Source organism: Nerophis ophidion, linkage group LG11 (assembly GCF_033978795.1).
Source record: "Nerophis ophidion isolate RoL-2023_Sa linkage group LG11, RoL_Noph_v1.0, whole genome shotgun sequence".
NCBI lineage: Eukaryota > Metazoa > Chordata > Actinopteri > Syngnathiformes > Syngnathidae > Nerophis > Nerophis ophidion.
In genome coordinates this window covers 18,187,318-18,200,371 of record NC_084621.1, presented here as the reverse complement: position 1 = coordinate 18,200,371, position 13,054 = coordinate 18,187,318, and positions in this window count along the sequence as shown.

Genomic DNA, 13,054 nt, shown 5'->3' with positions numbered 1-13,054 from the left:
ATGTTGTGAAATGAGTTATTTATACAAATATTTTGTAAATGTTTATTTACATACCTTAATTGTTTCTAAATGAAGCAATGTAGTAACTGTTAGTATACAAAATAACATGTTTCCCCCCCCCCATTTGGTGGAAGATTATCATATTTTCCAGTATATAAAATTTGAGGGGAAAAATATTCAGAAAAAATTCCTTACATTAGCGGCACTGGACTATAAGCCACAGATATATACGTTGTGAAATTAGTTATTTACACAAATATTTTGTAAATGTTTATTTACATACCTAAATTGTTTTTAAATGAAGCAATGTAGTATCTGTTAGTCTAGAAAATAACATGCCCCCCCCCCCATTTGGTGGAAGATTATCATATTTTCCAGACTACAAAGTGTATATAAGCCGCACCCACTAAATTTGAGGGGAAAAATTCTGAAATTTTTTTTCCCATTAGCCACACCGGACAATAAGCCTCAGATATAAACGTTGTGAAATTAATTATTTACACAGAAATATTTTGTAAATGTTTATTTACATACCATAATTGTGAATGAAGCAACGTAGAGTATGTTAGTTTACAAAATAACATGTTTTTTCCCCATTTGGTGGAAGATTACTGTATTTTCCAGACTACAAAGCACAACCGTACACAACCCGCACCCACTAAATTTTACAGGAAAAACTTTTTTCCATTTCCGCACCGGACAATAAGCCACAGATAAATACGTTGGGAAATGAGTTATTTACACAAATATTCTGTTCATGTTTATTTACATACCTTAATTGTTTCCAAATGAAGCAATGTAGTATCTGTTAGTTTACAAAATATCGTGTTTTTTTCCACATTTGCTGGAAGATTACTGTATTTTCCAGACTACAAAACGCAATACTGACAGCCCTGCATTTCTGTCAGATAATACACGACTTCTCCCAGAAAATTGTTGAAATTATAAATGCTTTGGTATTCACATGTTTATTTCTTTGGTTTGCATTGGAGCAACACAAAAAGCCAAATCTGATATTATTTTAGACTCAACTTCAAAAATGGACTGGACAAAATGATTGGCACCTTTTCAAATTGATAAGAAATAGTTATATTTTAAGCATGTGATGCTCCTTTTCATTTGTAATGAAACTCACCTGTAGCAAGTAACAGGTGCTGGCAATGTGCAAATCCCACTTGCAGCCAGTTCAAATGGAGAAACATGGACCAGACCTTTGTGTTGTGTCTACCACACTGCGCATGGACAGAATAAAGAAGAGCAAAGGACTCTCTGAAGATTCGAGAAGCAAGATTGTGGAAAATAATGGACACTCAAGTAAGTATTATACGTTTTTTACAAGTCTATGTACACTTTGACCACTACTGCATATACATGTGTGTGTATATACATATTATATGTGTTATTTGACTATTTGAGCACTTCCAACAATACCACGATGATAATGATAATAATAACTGATCATTTTGGTGACAATAGTATACAATAGTGATGGGTTGATGAGGCGTCATGAAGCAAAAAGGGTGGAGGACAGAGTAAAACAACTTGCACTGAGACTAGTCTATAAAATCCGCTACACCTCCCTGATACCGAAGTACATGTCAAACTACTTCCTTAACGTAAATGACCGCCATAACCACAACACCAGGGGTAGCTCCACAAACCACGTTAAACCCAGATTCCGATCTAACAAAGGTCTTAACTCATTCTCTTTCTATGCCACATCAATGTGGAATGCACTCCCAACAGGTGTAAAAGTAAGTGTATCTCTATATTCCTTCAAAACCGCTCTAAAACAACTCCAGGCAACATCAACCCTTTGCTAATAGCCTCCTCCATTCACATCCCATCTCCCCGGATTGTAAATAATCAAATGTACTTCTAATGTATTTACTTGTTCTTATGGTATCTGAACTCACTATGTTCTCTGCTGGCTGTACATATCCTACCAAGTAAGACCTACACTGTTTCAATGTCACTGATATCAACCAAAGCTCCTCATCCCACCCCCCGGATTGTAAAAAATGTAAATAATTCAATGTATATATTATGATGATTAACTTGTGTAAAGACTGTATTATGCTGATAGTATATATTTTTACCATGAATTGATTAACGTGGACCCCGACTTAGACAAGTTGAAAAAAGTATTCGGGTATTACCATTTAGTGGTCAATTTTACGGAATATTTACTGAACTGTGCAATCTACTAATACAAGTATCAATCAATCAAAAAAGTCGTTTGACACATTGCAAAACTGTATTGATACTGTGTCAATACTGTGTCACTAAATACTGACATCTGCTGGACATTAAAAATCCCTACCGCCAACCTATGGACCGACTCAACTGACACTGATTTTATGACCTAGTACAGGGGTCGGGAACCTTTTTGGCTGAGAGAGCCATACAAGCCAAATATTTTTAAAAGTATTTCCGTGAGACCCATCATTTTTTTTAACACTGAATACAACTATATGCGTGCATTTTTAAGAAAGACCAACATTTTTAGAGTATAATAAATCTAAGTTCTTTTTAATAACATTGTTATTCTGAGGCTAACCAAAAATAAATACTTCTTACCATTAATGCGACTTCTTGAACAGGTGCAGTAGAAACAGGATGGGTGGATGAAAATGCATGAGAATGTTTTATATTTTGAACGTTATTTTTGACACTGTGATTATCAGCGGAATTATTCATTACTTATCGTGTTAAGCAATGTCAGCTAAGATTTATCTGAGAACCAGCTGCAGTCATCAAAAGCCACATCTGGCTCTAGAGCACGGGGGTCAAACTCTGAATTTGCCCGCGGTTTAATTTCATTTGGCCCTTGAGGCAATATCAAATTAACATTAGAGCTGGCCCGCCGGTAACACCACATTCACCGCTAATACTCATACTTGCCAACCCTCCCGATTTTCCCGGGAAACTCCCAAAGTTTACTGCCCTTCCCGAAAATCTCCCTCGGCAACCATTCTCCCGATTTCCACCCAGACAACAATATTGGGAGCGTACCTTGAAGGAACTGCCTTTAGCGTCCTCTACAACATGTCGTCACTCCCTCTTTTCCTCCATATAAACAGCGTGCTGGCCAAGTCACATAATATATGCGGCTTTCACACACACATACTTGGTCAACAGCCATACAGGTCACACTGTGGGTGGCCGTATAAACAACTTTAACGTTGTTACAAATATGCGCCACACTGTGAACGCACACCAAACAAGAATGACAAAACACATTTCGGGAGAACACCCGCACCGTAACACAACATAAACACAACAGAACAAATACCCAGAACCCCTTGCAGCACTAACTCTTCAGGAACGCTACAATATACACCCCCCGCCCACCTCAATTTTATTTTATTTTCAAATTTATTACCCTATGGAAAAAGTAAATGTTGATATTTACCTCAGAAGGCTGCACATAGAAAATAGGCATTAATTTGTTTACTTAAATTGTATTTAATATACCACTGATGTTTTTTGAATGTTGATTTTGCACTATTATGTTATATAAGCTCTGCCGGTTCCATGGGAGGAAGCCCGAGTACCCAGAGGGAACCCACACAGTCACGGGGAGAACATGCAAACTCCACACAGAAAGATCCCGAGCCCGGGATTGAATCAGGATTACTCAGGACCTTCGTATTGTGAGGCAGATGCACTAACCCCGTGTTTTACTGTGCTGCCCTATTTAAGCCCTGCTTGTTCAATATTCATTGCAAAACTTGTTTGGGTCCCTATTAAAAGGTTAATTTGTTCAACCTTGGCCCGCGGCTTTGTTCAGTTTGAAATTTTGGCCCACTCTGTATTTGAGTTTGACACCCCTGCTCTAGAGCCAAAGGTTCCCTACTCCTGACCTAGTATATACAATAATATAAACCAAGTCATTGTATTTCATTTAGAATTATTTCATATCTTCATTTAAATACAAATATATTTTTATCTTTTTTAGGTATAGTCAATAAATAATGTGAACATGTATCATAACATGGACATCTAAGAGAACATGTTGTGAATGAGGATAGTTGTGGACTGGGATTTTTTTTATTTTTTATCATGCGCTCTGAATGTGCACTGTTGATTGATTGATTGATTGAAACTTTTATTAGTAGATAATTGTACGGAATATGTACTGTACTAACACCGCAATAAGTTTTTCAACTTGTTTAAGTCGGGGTCCACGTTAATCAATTCATGGTAAAAACGTAAGGAGTGATCCATCGAGCTGGATTTGAACCAGTTCCCTAAGGCAGTGTTTTTCAACCTTTTTTGAGCCAAGGCACATTTTTTGCGTTGGAAAAACCCAGAGGCACACCACCAGCAGAAATCACTAAAAAACGAAACACAGTTGACAGTAAAAAGTCGTCGCAATTGTTGGAAATGACTTTAAAGCATGGGTGTCAAAATCTGGCCCGTCGTGTAATTTAATTTGGCCCTGAGGCAATATCAATTTAGCATTAGAGCTGGCCCGCCGGTGTTATACAACGTCGGTGCCGCTGTAACACCGCATTCACTGCTAATACTCATACTTGCCGACCCTCCTAATTTTCCCGGTAGACTCCCGAAGTTCAATGCCCCTCCCGAAAATCTCCCGGGGCAACCATTCTCCCAAATTTCTACCGATTTCCACCTGGACAACTATATTGGGGGCGTGCATTTAAGGCACTGCCTTTAGCGTTCTCTACAACCTGTCGTCACGTCCGCTTTTCCTCCATACTAACAGCGTGTCACATAATATTTGTGGCTTTTACACACACACACACACACACACAAGTGAATGCAAGCCATACTTGGTCAACAGTCATACAGGTCACACTGAGGGTGGCCATATAAACAACTTTAGCACTGTTACAAATATGCGCCACACTGTGAACCCACACCAAACAAGAATGACAAACACATTTCGGGTGAACATCTGCACCGTAACACAACAGAACAAATACCCAGAACCCCGTGCAGCGCTATCTCTTCCAGGAAACTTCCAGCAAACTGACCAATAATTAACGTTTTATTCATGCATTTTCTCTTGCTACTTCAAAGCTTGAATCTTTGGTTCATTCATTATTGTTATTTTATTTTCAAATTTATTATTAGCCTGTGGAAAAAATTTGATATTTACCTCAGAAGATTGCAAATAGAAAAAAAGGCATAACATTTTTATTTAAATTTGATTTGATATGCCATTGATATTTTTTTAAATTATTATTATTATTATTTGAAACTGGATTTTGCATGTCACTGAAGTTAAATAAGCCTTGCTTGTTCAATATTTAATGCAAAACTTGTTTGGGTCCCTATTAAAAGGTTAATTTGTTCAACCTTGGACCGCGGCTTTGTTCCGTTTAAAATTTTGGCCCACTCTGTATTTGAGTTTGACACCCCTGCTTTAAAGCATAACCTAACATGCATCAATATAGCTCTTGTCTCAAAGTAGGTGTATTGTCACCACCTGTCATATCACGCCCTGACTTATTTTGAGTTTTTTTACTCTTTTTCTGTGTGTTGTGTTTTAGTTCTTGTCTTGCGCTCCTATTTTGGTGGCTTTTTCCTCTTGGTATTTTCCTGTAGCATATTCATGTCTTCCTTTGAGCGATATTTCTATTTTGTTTTAGCAATCAAGAATATTTCAGTTGTTTTTAATGCTTCTTTGTGGGGACATTGTTGTCATGTCATATTTGGACGTACATTGTCTTTGCTCCACAGTAAGTCTTTGCTGTCGTCCAGCATTCTGTTTTTGTTTACATTGTTGCCAGTTCAGTTTTACTTTCGTTCTGCATAGCCTTCCCTAAGCTTCAATGTCTTTTCTTAGGGGTACTCACCTTCTGTTTATTTTTGGCTTAAACATTAGACACCTTTTTACCTGCACACTGCCTCCTGCTCTAGACAGCACCGACACTCAACAACAACACATCATTTGCAGACTATAATGACTGTTTAGCAAACGATATCTTAACCCAAATAGGTGACACTAGATAATCTCCCACGGCACACTGGTTGAAAAACATTGCCCAAGGAACTCAGCATGAGCAACTACAACCCTCCGCTCGACCAACTGAGCTATCGAAGAGATTCGTTGTAACAGCTTTTTAATGTAACCAGATGGTTGTGTGGGTGGGACAATGCTGGGTGCTGATTCAGAAGAAGCAAAGCAGCTTGTTAAGACTTTAGCTTCGAAAAACCCCCGTACCGAAACGGTTCAATACAAATACACGTACCGTTACAGCCCTACTAACAGGCTGAGTAGAAACTTTGAGAGAACAGGATGAAACCACAAGGTAATGAACACAAATACCTTTTTTTCCCGATATATGATCAAAATATTCCCACGCGGCGGTAATGATCGACGCGGACGATAAATTCCAAATGACCAACGACAGAAGTGCGGCGATTCTGTTGGCAGCAGCATCTCGTTGACGGATGCGCTTCCTTATAAACACAGTTTGGCGCGACACAGTTCGCGTATCGGTCATGTGACTTTCTAAAAGCGGTACGCGCACCGACAGTTTTTTGCTCTATGAGCTCCACACATGCGCCGATGCATCGGTGTTGCCGGACCCATCACTAGAATGCAATATATATGTGTAAGTTTGTAGTCGATGTGTAAGCGCAGTCTGAGATCTATGGTTATCATCACTTGGAAGAAAAGGACAACAGCAACCTTCAAGTTTAAACATCTTTTATTTCTCTTTGCTACTCAAAGCCAAACAAAAGTGACAGGAAGTGACCTGATAGAAAAAGTATCCCTGATAGTCGCCGACCCTCATCCCCTTCACCTTTTGAAGCCAAGAAAACAAAGCGAGGTCGGTTCATTTATCACTCATTCATTCATCTGCTCAGTTTATTTTCTCATTCATCCACACACTCATTTCATTATGCATGTATCACTCGTGAATTTGTTCACATGCTCATTTATCATTCATTCATTTAGCACTCATTCGTTCATTTATAAACGTTCATTCTTTTATTACACATTTATGCATTCATTTATTACTCATTTAACACTCATGGATTCACCTTGTTCCATTCATTCAATAATTAATTTACTCAGTTTATGCACTATTAGTTCAGTCATTCATTCCATTATTCACTTACACATCAATTCATTGTTCACATGCTCATTTATCATTCATTCATTTATTTATTACACATTTATTCATTCATTTATTACTCATTTAACACTCATGGATTCACCTTGTTCCATTCATTCTATAATTAATTTACTCAGTTTATTCACTATTAGTTCAGTCATTCATTCCATTATTCACTTACACATCAATTCATTGTTCACATGCTCATTTATCATTCATTCATTTATTTATTACACATTTATTCATTCATTTATTACTCATTTAACACTCATGGATTCACCTTCTTCCATTCATTCAATAATCAATTTACTCAGTTTATTCACTATTAGTTCAGTCATTCATTCCATTATTCACTTACACATCAATTCATTAATGTATCACTTATCAAATCATTCACTATTCATTTACACACTCGCTCACTCATCCATTAACTTATTTATTCATTCACCTGTACACTAACGTGTTCATTGATTCACTCACTCGATTCATTATCACTCATTAATTTATCACCATGAATTTGCTCACTCATTCACTTAATTCTTTAACTCATTTATTCATTCACTTACCACTCAATCATTCAGTCACGTTCATTCATGTATCATTTATTGATTTACTCATTCATTTATCACTCATTCACGAAAGTTGGCCTCCATTCCATTCAGTGGCACACTTCCATACTAAAGTACTTAAGTACGGAAGTGTGCGAGTCTCATAGTTTGCGTAAATGCCAAGAAGTCTTTTATTTTGAAACTCTGGCCTTATGTTTGCACAAGGGTGTGTTTTATCATATTCTGTACATGTCATATTAGTGCATTGCTCAAAAGTTCCTGAGAAAGAAATGCAGCACATATATTATTGTACAGGAAGTACTACTCTGTAGGAACTATACAACAGGAAGTACTACTTTGTAGGAACTATACTACAGGAAGTACTACTCTGTAGCAACTATACAACAGGAAGCATGTTGCTGTTTGATGTGAAAGAAATGAACAGTAAATATATCAAATGTAATAAAAAATAGCTAAATAAATCATTAACTGTTGTTTTGTCTCCACATAGAAGCCAGAGGCATGCGTTTACTCAACTGCAGAAAGGAACAGGCATCTATTAGAGGTGAGGTGTTTAATTATATACACGGAAATGACTTATTTTGCCTAAAAGACCAGTTCTATATTGTTTATTAAACAGTAACGATACCAAGTATGGTATCAGTGTGAGGTCCATACTGCCGTAACTATAGCCATACACATTTTGGTATCAGTGTGAGGTCGATACTGCAGTTACGATATCGATGCCACATTTGGTATCAGTGTGAGGTCGATACTGCAATGATTATATCCATACCAAGTATGGTCGCTACAGCAGTGACTATATCGATACCAAGTATGTATCAGTGTGAGGTCGATATTTTGCTGTGACTACATTGATACGAAGTATGGTATCAACGTGAGGTCAATACTTTAGCTACTACATACATACCAAGTATGGTATCAGTGTGAGGTCGGTACTGCAGTAAATACATTTATACCAAGTATGGTATGAGTGTTAGGTGGATACTGCAGGGACCAAATTCATACCATGTATGATATCAGTGTGAGGTCGATACCTTAGGGACCAAATCCATACCAAGTATGGTATCAGTGTGAGGTCGATATTGCAATAACTCCATCCATTCCAAGTATGGTATCGGTGGGAGGTGGATACTGCAGTGACCAAATCATACCAAATATGGTATTAGTGTGAAGTTGATACTGCAGTGACTACGTCCATACCAAATATGGTATCAGTGTGAGGTCGATAGATACTGCAATACTACATCCATACCAAGTATGGTATCAGTGTGAGGTGGATACTGCAGTGACTACATCCATACCAGGTATGGTATCAATGTGAGGTGGATACTGCAGTGACCAAATCCATACCTAGTATGGTATCAGTGTGAGGTTGATACTGCAGGACTACATCCATACCAAGTATGGTATCAGTGTGAGGTGGATACTGCAGTGACTACATCCATACCAAGTATGGTATCAGTGTTAGGTGGATACTGCAGTGACCAAATCCATACCAAGTATGGTATCAGTGTGAGGTTGATACTGCAGTGACTACGTCCATACCAAACATGGTATCAGTGTGAGGTCGATAGATACTGCAGGACTACGTCCATACCAAGTATGGTATCAGTGTGAGGTGGATACTGCAGTGAGTACATCCATACCAAGCATGGTATCAGTGTTAGGTCGATACTGCAGTGACTACATCAATACCAAGTGTGGTATCAGTGTGAGGTGGATACTGCAGTGACTAAATCCATACCAAGTATGGTATCAGTGTGAGGTGGATACTGAGGTGAACAAATCCATATCAAGTATGGTATCAGTGTGAGGTCGATACTGCAGTGACTACATCAATACCAAGTGTGGTATCAGTGTGAAGTTGATACTGCAGTGACTACATCCATACTAAGTATGGTATCAGTGTGAGATCGATACTGCAGTGATTACATCAAGAACTTCCTAGACACAAAAGCACTTGAAGGATTGACCATATTTGGCCGTGCAGGGAATTATTTGGATTGCCATTCTTTATGGGAAAATTTGCTTTAGTGAAAGTACGACTTGGTTAAGAAGTGGAAGGAAGTATCGATGCTAACCAAGGTTAAGAAGCGGAAGGCAGTATCGATGCTAAGAAGCGGAAGGCACTATCAATGCTAAGAAGTAGAAGGCAGTATTGATGCTAACCAAGGTTCTCCCCAGCTGGCCTTAAAGTTGATATCTTTTCCTTACGAGTGTATGAAAAGTGAAGACATGTTTATCTATTATTTAGCTTGGCCCCCCTCTCTCTGCAGTTGAGTAGATCAATAGTTTCTAAGAAAAAGAATGGAACTCATTTTTTTGGCGTTTGAATTTTGCAAAGTAAATTATTTTACACCAAAAGATGCTAACAATGTTAAAACTGCTTTTCAACAAACTGAAATTGAGTGCAATATTATTTAGTTGAGAACAGAAGCGATCCACCAATTAGCTGATTTTCATCAATTATTTTCACACTCATTTGTTTTTTTTGCATTGATTCTTTTTAACACCAAATTTTTGTTGCAGCAAACTTCTTGACACTTTTTTTTCCACACCAATTTTGTACACTAAATTATTTTCCACGGAATTGTGTACACTCCATTTTTCCACACTTTCTGTTAAGCACTATTTTGTACACATTTTTGTGCATACATTTTTTTCACTAAATTTTCATACACTGAATTTGTTCACACACATTTTTTTAAGCAAAATTTCTGTACCCAATTTTTTTTGCCCTAAATGTTTCTAGACTTCTTTTTTGCACCAAATTGTATACCGTATTTCCTTCAATTGCTGCCGGGGCGCTAATTAATATAAAACCTTTTCTCACTAAGGCGTTTACCAAAGGTATGCAATAAAGGCAAGCATGTGCTAATTATTTTAAAGCTTCTTCTCACTCCGGCACTTACCTAAGGCATGCGGTAAATTTAGGCCTGGGCTTAAATATTTGAGTGTGATGTAAGGATACCATCATGAAAAGCACATTTAATTAAAAAAAATGTTATTATGGTCTTACCTTTACTTATAAATGAAGTCCATGCGCAGCGCCTTCTGATCAAAAGCATCGATAACTTGTTTATAGAAGTCTTCCTTATCTTTCTTCAGTTTTAAAAGTCTCTCAGTCTCGATGGAGAGCTTCCTTTATTACCTCCTGAATTTTTTTAATGCTGAATTTCTTGACACAATTTTTTTCACACCAAATTTTAAAGCAAAAAAAACATTTTCACAGATTTTTTTTTTTTACAAATTTTTTTTACACTGAATTGTTAAACACTGAAATTTTTTCACACCAAATGTTTTTGCACTGAACTTTTTTTGTACACTGAATTTCTTGACACTAAATTTTTCTCACCAAATTTCTAAGCAAAAACTAATTTTCGCTTAATTTTTTTAACAAAAATTTTTCACACTGAATTGTTAAAAAAAGTTCAGTGCAAAAATATTTGGTATGAAAAAAGATTCAGTGTTTAACAATTCAGTGTGAAAAAGATAGTAAAAAAAAATCAGTGACATTTTTTTTTTTTGCTTAGAAATTTGGTGTGAAAAAATTAGTGTCAAGAAATTGAGTTTTTACAAAAAGTTCAGTGCAAAAACATTTGGTGGGAAAGAAATTCAGTGTTTAACAATTAAGTGTGGACATTTTTTTGGTAAAAAATCAGTGTAATTTTTTTTTGTTGAAAAATTTGGTGTGAAAAAATTTGTGTCAAGAAATTCAGTGTTCACAAGAAGTTCAGTGCAAAAACATATGGTGTGAAAAAAATTCAGTGTTTAATTATGAATTTCTTGACAGTATTTATGTAGTATTTTGACAAACTAAATGTTCAAACGCAACAATTTTGCTCAATGAGATTGTGAAAATAATTTAATGTTAAACAAACTCAAGTTCACAAAATTCAAAAGCAAAAAAAATCAGTAGCATAAATTTAGCATAAAAAAACAACAACCTTTTTAGTAATATAGATACGTATAAAAAAAAGCTGCCAAATGCTGACCTGACATTGTCGGAAGTTGTGCGGGCGGGTGAAGTGAAGGGAATGTTTGAGCAAAAGTTGCATGAAAGAAGCTTGTGACCCTGCAGGAAACAATAAATAGGAAGAATAAATAAATAAATAGAAGAATAAGTCAAAGACCAGACAGGGATTTGGTCTCTTGTGATTCTTCTTCTTCTTCTTCTGGTAACAACTTGTTGGATTCCAGCACCAAGTCCAAAGTCTTAGTCACCAGCTGCACTTGCCTCTTGGCCCTGGCATGAGTTTTCTCTCGCGCCAGAAGTACTCGCCAAGTCAGGAGCATGCAGCGTTACATTCAAGGAAACGTGTGTCGGGGTGGGCGGGGCCTTCCGGATATTGTGTCATGCTGGTATCAGTACCAGACTGATATCTTTTTTTTTTTTGCTCAGTATCAGACTGATACTAGCATGAATGATATCTTTTCAAAGTCCTCATGTTACAATGTTGTATCTGTGTTTTAATATTGCCGAAAGGAGTTCTTCAGATATGTGTATATATATGTATGTATGGATATGTGTGTATATGTGTATATATATATATATATATATATATATAAATAAATGTGTATTTATGTGTGTGTATATATGTGTGTATATATATAATGTGTATGTATATATAATTGTATGTATGTATATATGTATATATAGTATGTATGCATTTGTACATATATATTTGTATAGCAATCTATTTGTGTGTGTATATATATATACACACATACACACACACACACACATATATATATATATATATATATATATATATATATATATATACACATATATACATATTTAGATATATATATACACATATATATATGTGTGTGTATATATACATACGCACGTATGTATGTATATGTATGTTTATACATTTATGTATATATGTATTTATGTAAGTGTATGTATGTATGTGTATATATTTATAAGTATATATGTATATATGAATACATATATGTATGTATGTGTATATATACACGTGTGTGTATATATATATATATGTATATATATGTATATATATATGAATATATATATGTATATATATGTGTATATATATATATATATATATATGTATATATATATATGAATATATATATATATATATATATATATATATGCACATATGTGTGTATATATATATACATACATACACATATATATATGTATATATATATATATATATATGTATATATATATATATATGTATATGTATATATATGTATATGTATATATGTATATATATATATATGTATATATATATATATATATATATATATATATATATATATATATATATATTAAAAAAGAAGCTAAGCAGACATATTTCACATGAAGACATAACATAAATTTAAAGACATAAGTTTGACACAAAGCTGACA